Source organism: Schistocerca gregaria, chromosome 2 (genome assembly GCF_023897955.1).
Source record: "Schistocerca gregaria isolate iqSchGreg1 chromosome 2, iqSchGreg1.2, whole genome shotgun sequence".
NCBI lineage: Eukaryota > Metazoa > Arthropoda > Insecta > Orthoptera > Acrididae > Schistocerca > Schistocerca gregaria.
The window spans coordinates 465,149,776-465,175,326 of record NC_064921.1 but is presented as its reverse complement, the minus strand read 5'-3'; positions in this window follow the sequence as shown (position 1 = coordinate 465,175,326).

The following is a 25,551-nucleotide window of genomic DNA, read 5'->3' as shown; positions in this document are numbered from 1 at the left end:
TTTTATTTTTTGTTTGCACGGCGGTGACTGGAACGAACTAAGTTTAGATTTTTCCACTACTTCAAGAAGACTTTATTGATTTCATATTTCACTAGGATTGAGTTGCAGCACACTGCAATAATTTTTTTCGACGCTTGCTCAATGACATTCTCAGCGCTACGAAGAGTGCCCATTCTCTATCTCCAGCATCTTAATGCATGACCCCATGCAAGTATTTGTTGTAGAAATAGGTGAAGGAACGTGTATCCTTTCGCCTTTGCCTGCTGACATGAATAATTTCAAAAACGTAATCTGTTATCCGTACAGAGAGCATGAGTAACTACCTCGCCAGCAACAGCATTCATAATCATGTGACAAAAGCCAGACTAAACGTACGTTTACCAAGAGTGATTAATAAGACATAAAGGCATATATGTCCAAAGGAATTAAATTGTACAGTACTTTGCCCATGTCGATTCGAGAGAGAGCATCTTAAATAATTTTTACTAGAATGTCGTCGATTATTTGGTAACATAACGTTAGATTGGGTATAAAATTATCACTGTGTAATAATGGACAACTGTTATTGTACGGTAAGGATAATAGTCTAACGAAACTTGCGCCCAGGATCTGTGATAGAAAGTTCTAATCTCCTTCCATCTTCTTCAGCTAAACATCTTATTCACTGTTGCGAGGTTCCGATTTGGAATTTTCAGATGTGTCCCATAGAACGGCAGAAGTTTCGTGAATGTCCTAGTGCCAGAAAAAAGTATGTGTGTTCGTGCGTCTGTGTATGTGTGTGTGTGTGTGTGTGTGTGTGTGTGTGTGTGCTGTGTGTGGGGATGTTGTGTGGGCAATGAAAGTGATGACTTGTTAATCTAGAGATACATACAGGACTGTGCGGTAAGGCTAACTGATCGGCTTTGAAGAAGAAACCCATATCCGATAACACACATCTTTGGCGGTGTAGAGCGTCGAAGTCTGAGAACGAATGGTTGTGTCGATTCGTTCCGATTCGTTTTGGTGTCTGAATACGGAGAGTATGTAACACTTTAGCCGTCTTTGTACTGCGGTTGGATCACCTGAGCCTAATAACATTTCTGCGCATGCGCTTCATTTCTTCACGAATTCGCTGCGTAGCTTGTGTGGTCTTCCACTGGAGTAACGTTTTTGACAGCAGCGCGACATGTAGCAGGACACAGCTGCGGAGGTGACCGTCCCGGTGCTTGCGTAAGGAAAGCGGGTTGCGGTGGGAGAGCTGCTGCAAGATTGTATGCGGAACGTTTTTCAAACAGAGGTACCCACATCGTTCCACGTTCACGGCCATCGAGAGACACCTCAGAGAAGCCTGAAAATTGCTGTTAGGTATTTTCTGCCTGAGGTGGGTACCCCATTGGATGTAGTGCCACTATATCTTCTGATGGACATGTGGCTGCAATACGACAGAGTTCCAGCACATTTTGACGTCGATGTGCGGAATCGCCTCAACGTCGCATATTGATTGGCAGGAGTGGAGTAGTTTCATTGCCAGAACGGTCGCCAGGTCTGACACCTCTCAACTATTTTCTGTAGGATAGTATGAATAGCATGGTGTATGACATCCCAGTAACTTCAGCGGAAGATGTTATTGTTCGAGTCCACGGAGCGTTTCAAATACTCCAGAGACAACCACACTTATTGGCTCATGTGCGTGAGACCCAGCACCGCCGGTATAGGCTCTGCATTGACGTAGGAGCTACGAGGTTCGAAGACTACTAATGTTGGGTTTATTGAATTAAGGTGGAAAGCACGCCCATCTCAGACTTCGACACTCTATAATGCTCCAGCCGTGCGTTTCCAGATGTTGGATTTCTTCTTGAAAACCGATCAGTGTGCCTTTCCGCACAACATATTAAGTGTTATCGGTGTTTTCTTAGGACACCCTGTAGATAATATGACTGCATGCACGAATTGTTTAAATTTTTAAAAATTGTGTTTTTTGTCAATTAATTTTGTAAACACAATTTTGTAAACAGTTTATAGGTAAATAAAAAACTAAGTAACTATCAAAATTTGAGCAGCATGGGAAACAAGTTAAAATTTCACTCTAACTGTCGAATCAACATTATCCTTGCATCAGAAAACACAACCAATGCGATAATCATGAATGCATTGTGAAATGCATACATAAATCAGCGTCTTATCCCAAGCCTTGTTTCTCTACTGTACCACAGGCCGTATGTCAGATGTAATTTTTTTTATTAGATTAGATTTACTTTCATTCCAATTGATCCGTAGTGAGGAGGTCCTCCAGGATGTGGAATATGTCAGAAAAACTACAATACATGACAAATATTTTACAACTAAAACAAATAAGCTAATTACCATTCCACAGATCCCAAGTGGAATGATCGTCATTTATTAATGAACATTATATGAAAGAGTCATTTTACAAATACTACTGCATTGAATTTAAAATAAAAAAGTTTATTTATTTATAGGTAATAAACATGTAATACAACTACTATAATGCTTATTTACAATGAACACATTACTGCACTGAAATGGTGCAGGCCTTAGATTACACACACACACACACACACACACACACACACACACACACACACACACACAAATTTTCAATGAACACATTACTGCACTAAAATTGTTCAGAAGTTGTATTGTACTTATATACAAATCAGTTGGTTTTACTGAGAAATTCATCAATGGAGTAGAAGGAGCTGGCCACCAATAAATCCTTTAGGCTTCTCTTAAACTGAATTTCATTGGTTGTTAAGCTTTTCATGGCTGCTGGCAAGTTATTGAAAATGTGTATTCCTGAATAATGCACACCTTTTTGTACAAGACTAAGTGACTTTAAATCCTTGTAAAGATTATTCTTATTTCTAGTATTGATTCCATGAATTGAGCTGTTGGTTTGAAAAAGTGATATATTTTTAATGACAAATTTCATTAAGGAATAAATATAATGGGAAGCAGTAGTTAGTATCCCTAGCTGCTTATACAGGCTTCTGCAGGATGTTCTTGAGTTCACACCACATATAACTCTGACTGCACTTTTTTGTGCCCAGAAAACTTCAGCTTGGCTTTATGAATTACCCCGAAAAATCATCCCATATGACATTATGGAGTGAAAGTAAGCATAGTATGCCTGCTTTTTCATTTTTATATCCCCTATGTCTGACAAAATTCGCATTGCAAACAGAGATTTGTTAAGACACTTCAGCAGTTCTGTGGTGTGCTCCTCCCAGTTGAATTTATTGTCAAGCTGTAATCCCAAGAATTTAACACTGTCCACTTCTTCTATCTTCTTGTCATCATATGTTAGACATATACTCGTGGGACACCCCTTACAAGTTCTGAACTGCATGTAGTGTGTTTTTTCAAAGTTTAGTGACAAACAATTGGTTAGGAACCAGTGATTAAGGTTCACAAATATTTTATTGGCTGATCTTTCTAAGACTACACTTGATTTGCTATTTATTGCAATTTTTGTATCATCGGCAAACAAAACGAACTTGGCATCTGGTAATGTTACTGATGAAAGGTCATTGATATACACAAGAAAAAGTAAGGGCCCCAAAATGGATCCTTGTGGGACCCCACATGTAATTAGTTCCCAGTTGGATGATGCCTGACAGCTTGATACATGTCTCTTTCCTAATAACACCCTTTGTTTCCTGCCAGAGAGATTTCACTACAATGAACTCCAATGAGGATGAAATCAATGAAGATAAGATGGATCGGTGAAAATCGTTCAAATATGTTGAAACTGCAAAGCAACGAAGCTGTACAGAAAACTGAAAATTTAAGCCAGACCGGGACGCGATATCTTGTTCACTGCTTGTCACGAGGAAGCCGCCTTGGCCCTTCGTCTACCTTGGCATGCCTTCAGGAGTGACTCAAAAAATGGCTCTGAGCACTATGGGACCTAACTTCTGAGGTCATCAGGCCCCTGGAACGTAGAACCACTTAAACTAACCTAAGGGCACCACACACATCCACGCCCGAGACAGGATTCGAACCTGCGATCGTAGCGGTCACTTGGTTCCAGACTGTAGTGCCTAGAACCGCTAGGCCACCCCGGCTGGCGGAGTGTCTCAAACTGTCATCTTCATGGACGTTCACTCCTATTTCTTCGGAACACTTTTACCATAGGTTTTATGCCAGGGTATGTCAGAATATAACCATTCAGTCAACGGCGTCCATGGAGGGCCGTAGATTAATGATGAACTTCACGACATTGTACCCGGTTCAGCCAATATTCGACATTTATTACATGCGCTGTTCGCGTTATTCACCAAAACAATCGTTTCTAAGTACTTCTCGCTCGAAAAATATATCAAGTTCTGGAGATACTGGTACGGAAATAATCATTTATTTATTTTATTTTCAGTGACACAAGCAAAGCTACGGAATACTTTTTAAAGTATTCACAGTTTATTTAAAAAGTCAGTATAATTAAGCATCAGACTATCAGTTGCATAAAGACAATAACGATACTACTACTACTACTACTACTACTACTACTACTACTACTAATAATAATAATAATAATAATACTAAAAGCTCATGGTCGATTACGTCAAACTTGAACAAGCAGCAGATAAGAAACTTAACATACACAAAGCTCTAATTGATTACCATATAGTATTTTATTCAGTTCCAAATACATGACTTATTAAAGTCCCCACGATTTATCAGTTAAACCTCAACACACTCTCATTGACGATGACGCATTGGAAGATACATATACACCGAAAAGACCGCAACAAACCGGTAACAACGTAGAAAATTAGGATCAAGTAACTAATATTTCAAAGGATTAGCTAAAGCCCCTTAACATTCTGGTTGATGCTTAACCGTGTTTAACCAGTTCTCATTTCAACAAGATACGGGTTTACTATCAATAGTAGCAACTACTAAAGCTGCAGGTTAATTACGTGACATGCACAAACAACATCAAATTACACCGAAGAGCCAAAGAAACTGGTACACATGCCTAAAGTCGTGTAGGGCCCCGGGAGCACGCAAAACTGCCTCAACACGACATGACACGGACTCGACTAACGGCTGAAGTAGTGCTTGAGGGAACTAACACCATGAAACCTGCAGGGCTCTCCATAATCCCGTACGAAAGGGTGTAGACCTCATCCGAACAGCACGCTGCAAGGCATCCCAAATATGCTAAATAATGTTCATGTCTGGAGAGATTGGTGGCCAGCGGAAGTGTTTAAACGCACAAGAGTGTTCCTGGAGCCACTGTGTAGCAATTCTGAACTTGTGGGATGTCGCATTGTCCTCCTGGAAATGCCCAAGTCCGTGGGAATGCGCAATGGACATGAATGGATGCAGGTGGTCAGAGAGGACGCTTACGTACGTGTCACCCATCAGAATCGTATCTAGACGTGTCAGGGGTCCCATATCACTCCAACTGCACACGCCCCACACCGTTACAGAGCCTCCACCAGCTTGAATAGTCCCACGCTGACGGGCAGCGTCCATGGATTCATGAGGTTGTCTCCATAGCCGTACACGTCCATCAGCTCGATATAATTTGAAACGTCCGACAAGGCAACGGGATTCCAGTCATCAACAGTCCAATGTTATTGTTTATGGGGCCAGGTGGGGCATAAAGTTTTGTGCTGTGCGGTCATCAAGTGTACACGAGTGGGCCTTCGGCTCCGAAAGCCCATATCGCCAATGTTTTGTTGCGTGGCTCGCACGCTGACACTATTTGATGACCAATAACTGAAATCTGCAGCAGATTGCGGAAGGGTTGTACTTGTGTCACGTTGAGCGACTCTCTTCAGTCGTTGTTGGTCCCGTTCTTGCACTATCTTTTTCCGGCCGCAGCGATGTCCGAGATTTGGTGTTTTTTAGGATCCCTGATATTCAAGAGACAAAAGACAAGAAGGTGGTCAACTATACGAACACACCAGATGAAATAAAGTCCACGTGCACACAGAAGTTTTTGGATACCGTCGTAGTGGCAATATCGGACATCTGTATGATTTAAAAGTAAAGAATAAAGAACCTATAGTGTCTGAGAAAACGTCCTTAGCTCTGTTGACGAATGCGGTTAAGTTCGTTGGGTCGTCGGGTTCTCTGAGAACATAGCTGCTCTAATGATAACTTGCTGTTTAAACCTCTATCATTATCATCGTAAGTACCAAGTAAATGAGTGATACAGTAGATTTTTATTTTGCCGACGATCTTGTAATACTGTCCAGAGACATAGCAATGGCAACAAGAAAAATTTACATTTTGAAAAGAACTGTAAAATATGGCTCAAAAATCTTACACAAAAATAGAATATACGACAAACAACGGAAATATTAAAAAAGTTAATAAATTTAAGAGGGAAGTGTCATTTCAGTTGCCTAACGATGTGAGCAGTAGGCGAAGATAGGGCACTACGTAACAGTAATAAAACTAGAATTTTTACAGGCAATCAAATACTTGGGTATCACTAAGACAGATGAAATAGAAAATAAGGAAAAGTAAGAGAGGAAAATCCTAAGAAAAATTTTGGGTCCAATAAAAGACACTGGTGAAGTCCGGAAAATAAGTAACGAAGATCTGTACAAGAAAACTGAACAACTAAACGTAACAGTGAGAAAACATAGACGAATGTTCGGCTATAAACTTGTTTACATGAATGAAAACAAGATATACAAGAGATTTTCTGAACATGTCAGAAGGAAAATATGGCAGTGGTGCAGTGGCTCTAAGAGATCAGAAGTAATCTGAAATAGGTGAAGATCAAACATGAAAATATAAACACAGATACGTTACAAAAGAGGGTTTTATGTTTCCATCTCCAGAGAGCACAAAAGCAGGAAAGTGGGGCGAAATGGTCAGAAGTTGGGGGACAACAGCACTTTGACTGAAAGAAAAGTTATTGGGAAAACCAGATGTTAAATCAGAAGTACTTATTTTCAAGGTCATTAGGAGGCCCAAATCGAGTAAAAAATTATAAATATATATCACAAGACACACTTCATTTTTAAAATTTTGAGAATGAAAGAATTATTTGTCATTCCTATTACTAAGAAATAATCCAGTGTAATTTTTTGGGAAAAGCACAGGAAATTCACATTAAGATGACTGGGTGAGGTTAAGAGCTCTGTACGCTGTTTAAATATTTCCGTACTTTTCATTTCATTTTAGGGATGTCAGCCAGTGATTCGAAATCCAGACATGAGTCCATGATCATAACTGCTACGCTTGGACCGCACTGTGTATGACATTCAACACAAACAGTTGCTCAGACCATCATCACATTTAGTGAAATAAAGAAAAAAATGAGAAGCAAGTTAATAAAATGTTAACTACATGAAGTTACGAAAGAAAGAAAAGATCTTCCATCGTGTCGCTGGTCCTGAGCTGTATAATATTCTACTGGTAAATACAGCAGCATTCAACTTCACAGAAAGTCGTGATTATCTGACCACCATTAAAGATGTCCTCACGCCAGCGCTATATCGTTGTTTTCATCTTTGGATGAAGTTTTTGGCACGTTCTTCATATATATCGTCTACGCGAGAAGTTAGAGACCGCTTGAATTTAGCCGCTAGTTGCTTAAATATTGAAAATTAAGTAGCAGACACATTATAAAACTACTCAATGGCGTAACAGTCCAATACAAAGAGCCTTATCATTTTACTGCATACCAATTTATGTACCTGAGCGAAAGGCAATACGAATGATTTTTTTTTAAAAAAAAGACATTATAAACAAATATATTCCGCAGGCCAATTAGACATAAAAAATTATAGATACCGTCATATCTTATCATATTTCTGTCATATTTTTCTTCCTTATTAGTTCATTCACTTCTGTGGACTCTTCTCCCACAAGGCTTAAAGATGCCGAAAACTACTTCCAAAAACATAAAATATGTTAAAACACGTGTGTTTTATTAGCTATAAAGTTAACAAATTTTTTGTGTTTTTATAAACAGGAAAATAATCAGTTTTTGATGAGATCGTAATTAAAACTGGTTTTTTGTGAAGATGGTGGTACTCTAAGGAGGTATGGATAGATGAAAATGAAATTTATTGGTTTGAGAAAGAAATGAGTAATAAATGATGTCTTTTCAGGGAAGTGTTTCGGCAGGATATGCTATGGGACTGATAGGAAAGAGGACCCCTAAAGCAAGTTGTCGGAGACAGCAGAGAACAGGAGCTCTCTCTAGTATGGTCAGCAAAGGCAATCTTTTGTTATACGTACACTGATGAGGGAAAACATTGAGACCACTTACTTAAAGCTTGTTTGTCCATATTTAATATGAAACAACTCACTGTTTCTGCGTATGAGGGATCCGAAAATTTTTTGGTAGTTATCTGGATGTACACACTTCAAAAATGTTTTGCATCACCTCGGTTGCGAGAGTTCCGGAAGCTGTATAGAAAACTGGAATAGAGATCAACATAAACGTTATTTCCGCCCTTTTTATTGCTCATGAAAACCAAACATTGCATGTTGTACCACCATACAGCGAGACCTTCAGAGGTGGTCCACATTGTTGTACACACCGGTACCTCTAATGCCCAGTAGCACGTCCTCCTCCACTGATGCATGCCTGTATTCGTCGTGGCATGCTATCCACAAGTTCATCACGGCACTGTTTGTCCAGATTGTCCCACTCCTCAACGGGGATTCGTCGTAGATCCCTGAGTGGTTTGTGGATCACGTCGTCCATAAACAGCGCTTTTAAATCTGTCGCAGGCATGTTCATATCGTGAAGGAAGTCATTCACAAGATGTGCACGATGGGGGCGCGAATTGTCGACCATGAAGACGAATGCCTTGCCAATATGCTGCCGATATTGTTGCACTACCAGCCGGGGAGTGGGGGGGGGGGGGGGGGTGGCATTCACATATCGTACAGCTGTTACGGCGCCTTCCTTAACGACCAACCGTGCAACCATGTACGTCGGCTCCACATAATGCCACCCCAAAAGAGCAGGGAGTATCCACCTTGCTACACTCGCCGGACAGTGTGTCTAAGGCGTCCAGCCCGACCGGGCTGCCTGGAAAATGTCTGGTTGATGGCATATGTGACACTCATCGGTGAAGAGAACGTGATGTCAGTCCTGAGTGGACTATTCGGCGTGTTGTTGGGCCCATCTGCGCCGCGCTGTATGATGTGGTTGCGAAGATGGACCCCGTCATGGACATCGGGAGTGCAGGTGCTCATCATGCAGCCTATTGCGCACAGTTTGAGTCGTAACACGACGTCCTGTGGCTGCACGAAAAGCATTATTGAACATGGTAGCGTTGCTGTGAGGGTTCCTCCGAGGTAGCGGTCATACACTGCAGTAGAAGCCCTTGGACGGCTGAGTGAGGCATGTCATCGACAGTTCCTGTGTCTCTGTATCTCCTCCAGGTTCGAACAACATCGCTTTAGTTTACTGGGAGACGCCTGGACACTTCCCTTGTTGAGAGCCCCGTCAGGGCACAAAGTAACAATGCGAACGCGATCGAATCGCGGTATTGATCGACTAGGCATGGTTGAACTATAGACAACACGAGCCATGTACCTCCTTCCTGGTGGAATGACTGGAACGGATCGGCTGTTGGACCCCCTCTGTCTAGTAGGCACTGCTCTTGCACTGTTGTTTACGTCCTTGGGTGGGTTTAGTGACATCTATGAACAGTCAACGGGACTGTATTTGTGATATAATATCCATAGTCAACGTCTGTCTTCAGGAGTTCTGGGAATCAGGGTGATGGAAAACCTTTTTCATGTGTGTATATGGCATTAGATGTCTCCGCACAGGTGTCGTAATTCGCGTAAATAAGGGGCTGCTGATCTGTGTATGCGGTGATGGCGCCATATAGCGACCCAGATGGATTCAATTGGATTTACATTAGGCAAATTTGGTATTGAGAAATCAACGTGAGTTCATTATAATGCTCCTCAAACCACTGTAGCACGGTTCTGGCTCCAAGGCACGGGAAATTATACATCAAGCACGCAGGTATACAGCTGGTTTGCAGCTGTCACTGTGTCTTCGGTTACTACCACAGGTCCCATGCAAGTGCAGGAGAATGTCTCCAGTACAATAATACTGCTCCCAGCAGCCTACGTCCGTGGCGCGCTACACGTTCCGAGCCGCCATTCACTTTGATGACGGTCGTTTGTGGATGCGGTCAGTGGCGTAGTGTAGGAAGAATGTGATTCAGCCGAAGAGCCGACACGTATCCGTTGATAGACTTTCGAATCCCCGTGCCCACTGCAGTCGTATTTGATGATGTAGTTGGAATAACAGGTATGCACACTGAAGGGTGGCCTGCTGGGAGCTCCATGTTCAACAACGTACGATGAACAGTGTGCACCGAAACGCTTGGTCGTGCACCAGCATTGTGCTCTTCCGGCAAATATGCCACAGATCACCGTCTGCCCTACTTTACAGAGTAGAATAGCCTCAGAACCACACTTTCTATTAACAGTCGTGGACGTCCAACCATTTAGGGCCTAGAGGGAGTTTCACTGTCGTTCTACCTCTTTCCATACATGCTCACTACACTAGCATGTGAACATTCGGATTCTCTGTTTTCGAGATACTCGTTCACAGCACCCTATAATACTGTGGAAGTTATTCCCTGATGTCATAACAACAGTAGTATCGTCTTTTCTTGAAGATTCAACTGAAAACGTACTCTTTTTTTTGTTTTATCGAACTCCTCGCCAGGCTTTGACAGCTGAAAGGTTGTCTACCGGCTGCCGTGTCATCCTCTGCCTGGAGGTGTTATGCGGATGAGGTATGGAGGGGTATGTGGTCAGCACACCAGTCTCTCGGCCGTTTTGTTGAGTTTTCAGACCACAGAGCCACTACCGCACGGCAAAGTAGCTCCTCTGTTGGCATCACGAGGCTGAGTTCACCCAGCATCTGTCCTCCCTCCAAGGAAAAACCCTTGGCAGGACCGAGAATCGACCCCAGGTTCTCCGCATGGCGGCCATCTACCCTGACTGTTGAGCTACGGAGGCGGAATCCTCTTATATCTGTCCATCTAATTTGCGACATTCTTCCGTAGCACCACATATTAAACTCTTTGATTTACTTTTTCCAGTTCGTGACTCACTTCCTTACAATGCTCGAAAGTACATGCTCAGAAATGTCTTATTTAAATTATGTTCTTTGTTTGACACTAGTAGACTTCTCTTGGCCAGGAATGCCTTCTTAGCCTGTGCTGAGCTGCTTATGTCCTCCTTCCTTCGTCCATTAAACGTAATTTTGCACCCAAGGTACGAGAATTCCTCCATTTCGTCTGCTCCACGGTCCCCGATTTTGCTGTTAAATTTGTCACCAGTTCGGCGCGCAGTATACGCAGCTAGGAGGCGGCGGCCGTGTTTACCGGCGGCGCGGCCCAGCGCGCAATCGATGTCGTGGCGCCGCCCGCCAGGCGGCCGGCGGCCGGCCAGCCGCCCCGACGGCGCCACCGCCGCTGCGGCCGACACCTGTTGGCTGCCGCGCTCCCACACAGCCTCCAGCTGCTGCTCTGACCTCACCTGCAAACATTCTTATTTGACATGAGTTTTGTCTAAATTCCGCTTTACCCACACAATGTAGCAAAAAGTTACTTTGCAGTCTAACTTTAGTCTCTATAAAAGGCTTGTCATTTACAAAAGAGTGATTTCGGATGCGTAGGCTTACACCGTGCGTCCAAATACTTCGCTGACCGATTTTATTCTTGGTCTACAGTGAACGTTAGCGCATCAACTATGGTAACAGCTTGAACTAACTGTTGTAAACAATATGCGTTCGACCAGTCAGTTGTCAGAAGGGTTTGTTATGTGGTGGACGTGTGACCGTAATGTGTCAACGTTGTGTCACACTCCACAAATCAGCACCATCTATCTCAAACTCAGTTGTTCAAGACATATTTTAGAATGTTTTGAAGAAGAAAAATGAACGTGCAAAGTTTGTCCGACACACCTTAATTCCGAGGAAAAATAACAGTAGGTAAATGCCTGGGCCTGCCATGCCTTGATTAAAGAGAAAAACAGTACGATTCTTTTCTGTGAAAACTCATGACTCGTAACGAGACTCGGATGTTATCAACCCTAATCTACCACAGAACGATAAAACGCATAATGGGTCTTCGATGGTTCGCGAATAATACGATATTTCAGAGCCTGTGTTGTTAAAAAGAACGATGAACTGTTACTTCTGAAATACATTCATGTCCGAAGGAACGTTGCATCGTTCTTGTCAACAACACAGGCACTGAAATATCCTATTTATTCTCCGATACGAGGCAGCGACTTTCAATTAAAATGACTTCCCCTGTACGGGAATTACATACTGTGTATACTAGCACAGGTTGTGATTCAGAAATGGCATATAGAAACTTGTGCCTGGCCGTGATTCGTGCACGGATAGCCAAAGCGATTAAGGCGACCGCTCGCGTAAAGCGGAAATTTTCACGGTCGTTATTCCCATATGTAATCATTCCCATACATAGCTGACGGTTTTTCGTGTTCGCAACTGCGAACGCATTTCGTGTAAAGCCGAAGGTGTGAGCGTGACTCACGAACGAAACAACTTTCCAAAGAAAGACTTTTCTGGCTGTCTCATGTGGTCGTATGAACGATCTGCGCACTGCACATAGAACATCTGATGCATTAAAACCGTCGTCTTAACGACTTCTTATTCTTCATTAATCCAGTCTCGGAATATTTTGGACAAACGGAGAGTAGCTCTTAGCTACTTTCCCATCTCATATAGGGGAGAGAAAAAATGGTAAATGTTATTGAAATTTGTGTAATAGAGCAATTTGAATAATAATAATTGTACATTTATTGGAACAAAATGGCCACACAAGTTTAGAAAGCAGAAATTTTTTACTTTGCTGTTTCCATAGTCATTTTTTATTTGCCCTTCTAATGCAGATTTTTAAGGTACCGTTCGTGTATTCATTTACACAGCTTACATTCAAACCTTCCGTTTGCTTCAAGATATGTCGTGTTCTTACAGCAAAGCGTGTACAGACTGGCTATGGGATAATGGTTCCCCAAATGAGGAGGAGAGTAGTAGCGTAGGATGTACACAGCCAGTGGTGACAAATACTTTATTAAGCTGCTTTTTGATCCAGGTGAAAAGCCACTTATTTTATTTTACACGCTGAGAATTTACCGTGTACTACAACATCGAATTACCTGAAAAAAGTCTATATTAAAAATTGGAAGTAAAAATTAGTAAATTTTATACGTATTACAGTAGTGGTCCAAGAGAAATTTGAGTCATAAATAACTATACAGAAAAATACTGTGGACAAATACTCTTATTATGTGATTCGGAAAATATCACTTTACACTCTTTGTACATTAAATTATAAGCCTGTATTTAATAAATAATTACATGGTGCAATGTTACACATTACCCGCAAATGTATTTACTAGGAGGTGTAATGTAATTTCTTGCACTTTTAAATTACTTCAGAAGGATATACACTGATTGCACTGCAGTTGTAATTTGCAAACAAGCTACTCCGGGGAATATCCCTACTCCTCGGGGAAATATCCCAACCATAACTATATTTATATGCGACTGCAGGTTCTCTCGGCGTATTTCAGCTATGAAGTCTTCACTGGTTATCAGCCGAGTGGCGTCGTCTTCTAGTTGCAACGTTTCAATGGATCGCGTATCCATCATCTTCAGGCAAACATAATGGATACGCAATCCATTGAAACGTTGCGACTATAAGAAGACGCCATTCGGCTGATAACCCGTGAAGATTTCATAGCGTAACTACACTCCTGGAAATGGAAAAAAGAACACATTGACACCGGTGTGTCAGACCCACCATACTTGCTCCGGACACTGCGAGAGGGCTGTACAAGCAATGATCACACGCACGTCACAGCGGACACACCAGGAACCGCGGTGTTGGCCGTCGAATGGCGCTAGCTGCGCAGCATTTGTGCAACGTCGCCGTCAGTGTCAGCCAGTTTGCCGTGGCATACGGAGCTCCTTCGCAGTCTTTAACACTGGTAGCATGCCGCGACAGCGTGGACGTGAACCGTATGTGCAGTTGACGGACTTTGAGCGAGGGCGTATAGTGGGCATGCGGGAGGCCGGGTGGACGTACCGCCGAATTGCTCAACACGTGGGGCGTGAGGTCTCCACAGTACATCGATGTTGTCGCCAGTGGTCGGCGGAAGGTGCACGTGCCCGTCGACCTGGGACCGGACCGCAGCGACGCACGGATGCACGCCAAGACCGTAGGATCCTACGCAGTGCCGTAGGGGACCGCACCGCCACTTCCCAGCAAATTAGGGACACTGTTGCTCCTGGGGTATCGGCGAGGACCATTCGCAACCGTCTCCATGAAGCTGGGCTACGGTCCCGCACACCGTTAGGCCATCTTCCGCTCACGCCCCAACATCGTGCAGCCCGCCTCCAGTGGTGTCGCGACAGGCGTGAATGGAGGGACGAATGGAGACGTGTCGTCTTCAGCGATGAGAGTCGCTTCTGCCTTGGTGCCAATGATGGTCGTATGCGTGTTTGGCGCCGTGCACGTGAGCGCCACAATCAGGACTGCATACGACCGAGGCACACAGGGCCAACACCCGGCATCATGGTGTGGGGAGCGATCTCCTACACTGGCCGTATACCTCTATGATCGTCGAGGGGACACTGAATAGTGCACGGTACATCCAAACCGTCATCGAACCCATCGTTCTACCATTCCTAGACCGGCAAGGGAACTTGCTGTTCCAACAGGACAGTGCACGTCCGCATGTATCCCGTGCCACCCAACGTGCTCTAGAAGGTGTAAGGTGTAAGTCAACTACCCTGACCAGCAGGATCTCCGGATCTGTCCCCCATTGAGCATGTTTGGGACTGGATGAAGCGTCGTCTCACGCGGTCTGCACGTCCAGCACGAACGCTGGTCCAACTGAGGCGCCAGGTGGAAATGGCATGGCAAGCCGTTCCACAGGACTACTTCCAGCATCTCTACGATCGTCTCCATGGCAGAATAGCAGCCTGCATTGCTGCGAAAGGTGGATACACACTGTACTAGTGCCGACATAGTGCATGCTTTGTTGCCTGTGGCTATGTGCCTGTGGTTCTGTCAGTGTGATCATGTGATGTATCTGACCCCAGGAATGTGTTACTAAAGTTTCCCCTTCCTGGGACAATGAATTCACGGTGTTCTTATTTCAATTCCCAGGATTGTATATTGCAGTATGCTGGCTCACAAAATATACCCACGAAAATGTTTACGTTCGCAATATATTTTCACGTGCAACCTGCGATATAAAATAGTAGTCACTACACAAAATGATCTCTCAATTGAAGCCGCCCATCTTCTTATATTATTTTTTAAACATCTTGCTGCACACATTGTACAAGAAACTGGCAGCAATTTTACGCGATGACTGTTCAGTTTTAGCTTACAGAGAAAGCTAAGAACGAATATGAAATTTACAATACAGATAGAACTTCGAATGACAGAACACAACAGCCTAATTGAATTTGAGGCATTACACTATACAGTATAGACTGAATGCGCTTTTACAGTTATGAAAGGTCAACATTCTTAAAAATACACTGTGGAGGTAATAAAGAACATAAGGGAATACTGAACCCATTCAGAACATTGCGACAAATATCATAACCGATATCGATACCGGTCGTTAAGTATATCCTTAAAATTATCGATAAATTAGTATTTTTTTAAATCACTACAACAGGTGGAAGTCTTCCACTGCATAATAATGCTCAGAGTGGCCCTTGCCCATAACACGGTGCATGTATCGAATAGCCATCCGCCAGGATTGTGGCATATACGGACGAGATCATCGACTTGGTGTAACGTCCAACACATAACACAGCCTCTCAATCAGGCGACATTTTTACAATGATCAACAGCCCAAAGTCGATGATCAAGCGCCCATTGCAATCATAGTAGATGAAGAAGGATCAAGGCAGGAAAACGTTCGGGCTGTCTTCTGCGGACTCCCACGTTGAACAACGCGCTATGAAGCTGTGTACCGAAACAATTGTTGTGCCTGCGCCACTGTTATAATCGTCTGATCTGCCACAGTTCGCCTCCTATCCAGATAGCCTCGGACTACATTCTGTGATGAGGGATGGAAATTCAACTTCTTGTCGTCCACTCGTGCTTTCACTCTCCTCCAGTCACTCGCCATAGACTCTGTCAGTTGTAGCACACGAGCAGCCGATCAACTTCGCAGTTTCCGAAATTATCATTGCAAGTGCCTCGCCATAACAATCTGCGTTTTTCGAAGTCTCTTACGACAGTGACGGTCGCTTCTGGTGGCTCACATCGCCATTAAAATGATTCCCCAATCGCCTCTGTTCCGCTATATATACTTCTGGCGTCAAGTTTCCACGGCATTCAATCTAGTGGTGAGCAGCGGTCACTAATGTTTGCTTCATCACTATGCTTCTCTGAATACTGAACGTAAGGTTTTAAGTGTGCGACTTTGCTTGTAAGTATTGAACCTTTGGTAATTGGGCCATGCACGGCCCTGTTATACACTCCTGGAAATGGAAAAAAGAACACATTGACACCGGTGTGTCAGACCCACCATACTTGCTCCGGACACTGCGAGATGGCTGTACAAGCAATGATCAGACGCACGGCACAGCGGACACACCAGGAACCGCGGTGATGGCCGTCGAATGGCGCTAGCTTCGCAGCATTTGTGCACCGCCGCCGTCAGTGTCAGCCAGTTTGCCGTGGCATACGGAGCTCCATCGCAGTCTTTAACACTGATAGCATGCCGCGACAGCGTGGACGTGAACCGTATGTGCAGTTGACGGACTTTGAGCGAGGGCGTATAGTGGGCATGCGGGAGGCCGGGTGGACGTACCGCCGAATTGCTCAACACGTGGGGCGTGAGGTCTCCACAGTACATCGATGTTGTCGCCAGTGGTCGGCGGAAGGTGCACGTGCCCGTCGACCTGGGACCGGGCCGCAGCGACGCACAGATGCACGCCAAGACCGTAGGATCCTACGCAGTGCCGTAGGGGACCGCACCGCCACTTCCCAGCAAATTAGGGACACTGTTGCTCCTGGGGTATCGGCGAGGACCATTCGCAACCGTCTCCATGAAGCTGGGCTACGGTCCCGCACACCGTTAGGCCGTCTTCCGCTCACGCCCCAACATCGTGCAGCCCGCCTCCAGTGGTGTCGCGACAGGCGTGAATGGAGGGACGAATGGAGACGTGTCGTCTTCAGCGATGAGAGTCGCTTCTGCCTTGGTGCCAATGATGGTCGTATGCGTGTTTGGCGCCGTGCACGTGAGCGCCACAATCAGGACTGCATACGACCGAGGCACACAGGGCCAACACCCGGCATCATGGTGTGGGGAGCTATCTCCTACACTGGCCGTACACCTCTGGTGATCGTCGAGGGGACACTGAATAGTGCACGGTACATCCAAACCGTCATCGAACCCATCGTTCTACCATTCCTAGACCGGCAAGGGAACTTGCTGTTGCAACAGGACAATGCACGTCCGCATGTATCCCGTACCATCCAACGTGCTCTAGAAGGTGTAAGTCAACTACCCTGGCCAGCAAGATCTCCGGATCTGTCCCCCATTGAGCATGTTTGGGACTGGATGAAGCGTCGTCTCACGCGGTCTGCACGTCCAGCACGAACGCTGGTCCAACTGAGGCGCCAGGTGGAAATGGCATGGCAAGCCGTTCCACAGGACTACATCCAGCATCTCTACTATCGTCTCCATGGGAGAATAGCAGCCTGCATTGCTGCGAAAGGTGGATATACACTGTACTAGTGCCGACATTGTGCATGCTCTGTTGCCTGTGTCTATGTGCCTGTGGTTCTGTCAGTGTCAGCCTGTAGCTATTATACTGCAGTCAAAGATCCTGTACATTGGCTAGAACTGTGGATTAATAAAATAGTAAAAAATATAAAATAAAAGATAAATGAAAAATTAACCAAACAGGTTCTACCATAACGTCTTAAACTGGTGTAGACGAGACTAGAGAATTATCTTGATTAATGTTTATACAAGTAAGCCATCACAGGTAAACGGAAAGAGGTATCTAGCTTGTTCTTCCTGTGTGTTAAAATTATATTTGTGGAAGCTGTGTTGGCGATTTTATTATGCTGTTCGTTAATGGCAACGTAATATTCATAAACTGCTGAGTGTATACCGGAAACTGCGTCGCCATGCAGCTTACGCTATGTTAAGTTTAAACCTTGCTTTATTCTGTAATGGGGTTGAAGCCTTAAGGTCCGTTTTTATCAAAAAATCCTGTTCCAGGTTCTTATCGAAGATTAAATTACTATTGTAATTATAGTTAACTAATTAGGTTTCTTTTCATTTGGATTTAAGTGTCTTCCATGTTAGTTGTTTCTTAAGTCATGGCATGTAAAGTCTCTATTCATATTTATTAATATTATAAAATTGTTTGTAGACCATTTTGCAAAGGATATTTAACCACTGACTAAATTGTTGAATTTAATGTTCATTAAAACCATGTAATGAAAAGATGAATGAAAGTTTGTAAACCCCAGGTCCAGTCCTAACAGAAATCCCCGGTAGTCAACGTTCAATGGTTTTACGATAACCACTTATAATACAGACAGAAAGGTGACTTGTAAAAATGTAATGAAACTGCGTTAAGCGCTTAGCAACAGTGGTTTCAGAACTCTCAAGCTAAATGATCCTAATAATTCAAGACACGTGAGAAACTAAGTCCATTCCGTGATTTCAGTACATGAAATATTCGCCAGATGAAAATGATTCGGAGTTCATCATAGCGATTTACACATTGGAAAACGAGAGACAACGAGTAGGAACTCACTCTCTATCTGTTCTCAATTCAATGTTCAATGCAAGTGGAAATGTTAAAGTCTGAATTGGAGCACAATCAGACCTTCAGAAAGTTAAAGTCCTTTCAAAAGTTTTCTAGCTGCCATGCACTGCCCAGAATCTATCAGCTCCACGACTGAATAACGCACGTTACCACAGGCAGGTCAGCGTTCTTCCAGCCCACAATATAAAGTGTTTGGAATCGTTCCCTTTAGTATATCACTCCAAAAGTGTCTGTCTCCACTTAAACTACAATAGTGTTACGCCATTGCCTACTCCTCCATTGGCTGAAGGCCATCATCACCATTGATTTACACACATAGTTAAACTCAAGGTAATCACTTTCCTGGTAAACTAATAAATTATACCAATAATTAAATAAAAGGATGTTGTAAACATTCGGTCAGACCGTTTACAATAATTATAAGTAATAGTGTGTTCCTAAATAAATAAACCAGTATTCTTGCACATGTAAAGTCACGTGAAATGAGAGAAAAATACTGTTGAATAATGCTTAAACAATTACTGATGTCTGTTTGATAGAATCGGCTTTTGGAACTCTTTGCAATATTGTTATCAAATAACATATGCAATTGATCACTTTTAAATTGTCATGGGTTTTAATCTCGATTGTAATCATATTTAAATAAAGTTAATGACAAAAATAGTAACATATTCCTTAAACAGCTACGCAAGTATGTCGAGATATGAGGTATTTATGCTGCTTTCAGTTGCAGTGTTATTGTGGAGGATATGATATTCTGACAAACATTTGAAAAATAAAATAAATAAAAAATTAATACATGTGAGTAACATCCTGGAATCATAACTATAGTGCAATGCCATCACCTGAGACATTGTTTGTTGAAATTGCATGAAACGTTTAAAAGTTGTTAATTTCAGGGTCCACTGTTCAATATTCAGTCTATATTCTTAGTTTTTAAGGTACTTAAAATATTATAACCGTTTCAATGGATGTGCCTCATTTGCCTGAGATTGCTGATGAACTAAAAGTTGCTTTATTATGGAATTGTGATTTATTATTGAATTAATAAGAGCTCTAATTATCCATATTTCAAGTTGCCTTGAACTCCACCATTTCTGGTGTTATTTCTGTCCTCCAGCTAGGTGGGCAACTAGCTTTCTCATGCTCTGGGCTTTACCCCCATCCTTCTATGCATTCCTCGCCTCTGTACCTGTAGTCGCTTCGGCTGGGCCAACCACGCTGCGTCCGTAGACCACCGGTTAGCGCTCAGCAGTACAAACAAGTTTTTCTCGCCTCCTATCAATTCCAGGCGACCGAGAAGCTCGCCTAAATATGCGTAACGTTACACACCTTAACTTAATGGGGCACATTGGCTTGCTAACTTGGCGCATCAAGTAGCATCAAATTTGACATACATAATGTAGTAAATATTTTTTTTAAATGAACACATTGCCATTAGACTGTATTGTTGTTTCTTTATTTATGACCATGGTTTCGGCCTTTTATGCCATTTTGAAGTGACTGAGTTTATGTCATTAAAACGGCCGAAACTTGGGTTGTAATTAAATAAACAACAATACGGTCAAATGGCGTTGTTTTCATCTAAAAATTGTTGCACGGCTGTTGCTCAGCAACATAAAATACTGTTTAATAAATAAAATACATGACATAATAAAGAGGATACACTACCTGCATATAAAAACAATAGTGTAATTATCTTTGTGGTGGTGTGTGAAACAGAATGTACCTCCTAGGATATGTAATAAAATCTATTATCACCATAAATTGATTCTATATGTAATACAAATTATAAAATTGTAACATATTAAATAAAAATAAACACATAACATAAAAATTTAAAGAGATTTATGAGACAGCTAAACTATTAACGAACTGTTTTAGAGCTGTTGCGCTTATTTGCTAGAACTTCTATGCTTTGAACATTTCATTGTTGCACTTAATTATCATTATTTTTCTCACAGCATGCAAACGGTGTTCTGACGTTGAAACTTAAACCGCTTCCAGTAAAAAAAAAAAAAAAAAAAAAAACAACTCCAATGGCCATGTCCTGCTCCAACATATGCACTGTTGATGTTGAAGGACGATAGCTGTTGAAGTATCTGCAGTGTTGCTACTAATAGTCATATGACTTTTCAAAACCCCATAGTTCCTCCCCAGCGGAATCAACGCATTCACAGCAGGATAACAAAGCAAAACCGGATTTATAGCTTTGGAAAATTACATTTCACAGTTCGACATTTCAGACACTCTGTTAATTCTGCCACTAGAAAGCATGCTTTCGTGCTAGAAAATCAGCTAACATTTTATCACAACTCACAATCTTATAACATCTAATCAGAAACCTAAAAAAGGATAAACTGCAACTAATTTGGGCATAATTCTTCCTTTGACTTCATAAATTCATAACACTTTCATTCAGCTTTTGCTATAATTTCGCTTATTCCCAGGATATAATCACATGATCGTATTGAATAACCCAAAATGACATATGTTATAGACTTAATACCACGAAATATACTCCCTAAAACTTTGACTATACTTTGCACATAACTATAAGTTCCACTCCCACAAGAAATTAAAATTTTAATGAGGTCTGATTGCCTCCATACAGCAGATTTTGTGTGAACAGTAATTTAAACTAAACTATATGCATTGCATGAAAAACGCTCCCATAGTACTATAAATAACGCTTTCAAATAACGCCTTGAAATTTCCCCGAAATAATGGGTACAGCTGAATTTAGATTACTTACTTTAGTAATGATGAAGTTAGTTACGGACTGCCGACCTCCACCAACCAAGATTTGTGCAGTCAGTATTCAATCCCTCCTTGCGTTAAACAGTGCATCCCTAATCTGTCACATACATATTTAATTCATCAGCACTAGCTCTTATACAAAACCAGAAGTACCCCCTAAAATTCTTAAATAGCGCACATGAAAATACTCTTGTATACATATATTCATTCACACACCACTTTGTTCTTTCACGAGGTGGAACTCTGCCATCATTGCCTTTACAGTCTGACTTTTTGGCTCTTTCTCATCTACTCCAATTCGAGGTCTCTTTTCTTCTTCATCACTGGATTTGTGCATTGACACACAGAATTTTCAACTACTACTTTTAGATTAGAGAAACGCAAACTTACTTTCTTCATAAACATCAATTCCTAAACCAATATTTTTCCCATTACCCATTTCTATATTCTTCCTCTCTACCTCTCAATCATCTATAGGGTTTAAATAACCCTAAAAACCCACCATTTCATCGTCTTCTCAGAATGAGATATACTGTTTCCTTCCTCCGAAGTAACGATATAATAAGTTGCAACGTCCTCCCAATTAATTACACAACTTACAACTTTATGTCCTTTAAATAAAACCTCGCTTATTTCCGCCGAATGACTATAAACATTATCACTAATAACGCGATGAACATCCACCGATATGCCATAAGCTTCATTACTTCAAAATTCCTTTACATCCGTCTATAAATTAGAAAAATACCTACCAATACCTACCAATAACCTCTTCTGATGCACCACAAAAATTGCCATTACTCAATCACACCACATCAGCATTCATATTACATTCGAATTCCGCCAAACTAGGATCTAATTCTGTCTTCTTTACGTTTTTACCTCCTCTCAGAATCTTGTGCCACTATGTGTTTTAACTTACCGTCCAACGCATTATTTTCACAGTCGTCCTTCAACCTCCACTCACAGTTCATGTTTACATCAACAGCCATTGATTACCTCCATCAATATAAATAAAGGTACAGATTCCTTCCATTGACATATCTAAATCATTAACTTCAACCCTCAAAACTTCAACACCTAAAAACCGCCTTTACCTCCTGTTATTAGTATATCTCTAACTTCCGCCGACACATTGCAATGCCGAGACTACTCTTATACCACCTTCACTGATACCGTCACTCACTTCTGGTGATACAAAATCATCTCCATTACTTTCACCTACATCCTTACAATTGATGTTACTGACCAGAACCTCATCAGAATTCATCATACATTTCACTTCTACCAAATTATATCCACCGCAACTTCTATTGTGATAATAGACTTTTTCATCAGATGTACTTCCACTCCATCTTCCAGTTTCCTTTCCCAAAATACATTTTACATCCAAATTTCATCATTAGCAATCTTCTTAATACATTCTAAAATATTTCTGGTGCCCTCTTTATGGTTATGCAGCTTAAAATTATTCCCCATTGTTTATCCTTCCTTTTTACAACCACCAATTCCAATATTTGTGGCTTCTTTGCCGAATTTCAAGAGATACAGAGTTTTTAATGTAACACATCTTTTTGAAAGCAGGTTTATTTTCCCACCTTCGGACCTGAGATGCGGTGACCTCTAGTTTTCCGACATTGTATCCTGGTGTTACATTTCATGAGGCGCCTGCCCCTCAGATCTTCATTTCCAATTTCGATTCTCATTGTGAAAATTCCCGTTTCCATTTCCTATTTGAAAAGTAGTATTACAGTGATAGTTATTTCTGTTATGTTCAAAATAATTATTTTGGTTATTGTTATGGTTGCCATTCTGATATCCACTTCCCTATCTGCTGTTCCCATTATGCAGCTTCAATTTCAATGTCTGTTATAGTTTTCCAATAAATTTTATGAACTGAATTTTTCAGACTGTGGACAAGATCATAATGTAAAGATTTTGGTAAGCACCTTCTGAGCGCCGCAATTCCCGTAAACACTCCCAGCGGACGCTTCATATACATCAACTTAGCCAGTTCACGTAAACAAAAACCCACTTAAGTGTTTGGAACTTGGTCCTTTTAGGAACCCATTGTGAAGACGTGTTGTCCTCGTTTCGCTTCTTATCTGGTTCAGGAAACAACTCTCAAACACTTCATTGGTAGTAAACGAAGTACACATTAAATTTGGCCATGACTGTTTGTCTCCCTCAAGATGCCTTAAGTTTAGCATCTTCCGAGATTCTGCTCAAAAAGCCATCTCTGCATGCACCAATGAAATCAACTGGATAGTGTTTCCATTGTTTGCAAAACACTTTGTCGTTCCTGAATTCACTCATGGAACATCTATGACAGTAATAGCCTCACTCGCCGCTAAAGAATCTTAAATCTGCCGTTCCCGCTGAAAAGCTTTGTCATTTATCCTCGATTCAAATTGTTACCTATTTTTAAACACCACTTTTTCACGTTCTACCAGTCTACCCGAGAAGCTGTTAACATATTTAACTGTCACTTTCTCACACGTATCTTGCCACTTCACACTATTCTTTACTTCACCGTCTACCTCGTACTGTATCTTTTACAGCTTGTTACAGGAACGTTGTTTCACTGCTTCAACTCTGGTGTTAATTCAGGCCAACCTCCTCAGAAATTTTGCTTACATATGCCCTTATAACTCATCATTTTGTATAAACTATTCCATCATTACCTGATTTAACTTTTACCACCTCAGCTTTTACATTTTCTACATTTGTCTCTTACATTCTCAATTTTTGCACAAAGCTCTGCTTTTACTGAATTTAGTTCTGTACCCAAAGGCCCCATACTAGATTGTACACTACTGGCCATTAAAATTGCTACACCACGAAGATGATGTGTTACAGACGCGAAATTTAACCGACAGGAAGAAGATGCTGTGATATGCAAACGATTAGCATTTCAGAGTGTTCACACAAGGTTGGCGCCGGGGGCGACACCTACAATGTGCTGACATGAGGAAAGTTTCCAACCGATTTCTCATACGCAAACAGCAGTTGACCGGCACTGCCTGGTGAAGCGTTGTTGTGGTGCCTCGTGTAAGGAGGAGAAATGCGTACCATCACGTTTCGGACTTCGATAAAGGTCGTATTGTAGCCTATCGCAGTTGCGGTTTATCGTATCGCGACATTGCTGCTCGCGTTGGTCGAGATCCAATGACTGTTAGCAGAATATGGAATCGGTGGGGTCAGGAGGGTAACATGGAACGCCGTACTGGATCCCAACGGCCTCGCATCACTAGCAGTCGAGATGACAGGCTTCTTATCCGCATGGCTGTAACGGATCGTGCAGCCACCTCTCGATCCCTGAGTCAACAGATGGGGTCGTTTATAAGACAACAACCATCAGCACGAACAGTTCGACGACGTTTGCAGCAGCATGGACTATCAGCTCGGAGAGCATGGCTGCGGTTAACCTTGACGCAATATCACAGACAGGAGCGCCTGCGATGGTGCACTCAACGACGAACCTGGGTGCATTAATGGCAAAACGTCATTTTTTTCGGATGCATCCAGATTCTGTTTACAGCATCATGATGGTCGCATCCGTGATTGCCAACATCTCGGTCAACGCACATTGGAAGCGTCATCGCCATACTGGCGTATCACCCGGCGTGATGGTATGGGGTGCCATTGGTTATACGTCTCGGTCACCTCTTGACGCATTGACGGGACTTTGAACAGTGGACGTTACATTTCAGATGTGTTACGAGCCGTGGCTCTACCCTTCATTCGATTCCTGCGAAACGCTACATTTCAGCAGGATAATGCACGACCGGATGTTGCAGGTCCTGTACGGGCCTTTCTGGATACAGAAAATGTTCGAATGCTGCCCTGACCAGCACATTCTCCAGATCTCTCACCGACTGAAATCGTCTGGTCAATGGTGGCCGAGCAACTGGCTCGTCACAATATGCCGTTCACTACTCTTGATGAACTGTGATATCGTGTTGAAACTGCATGGG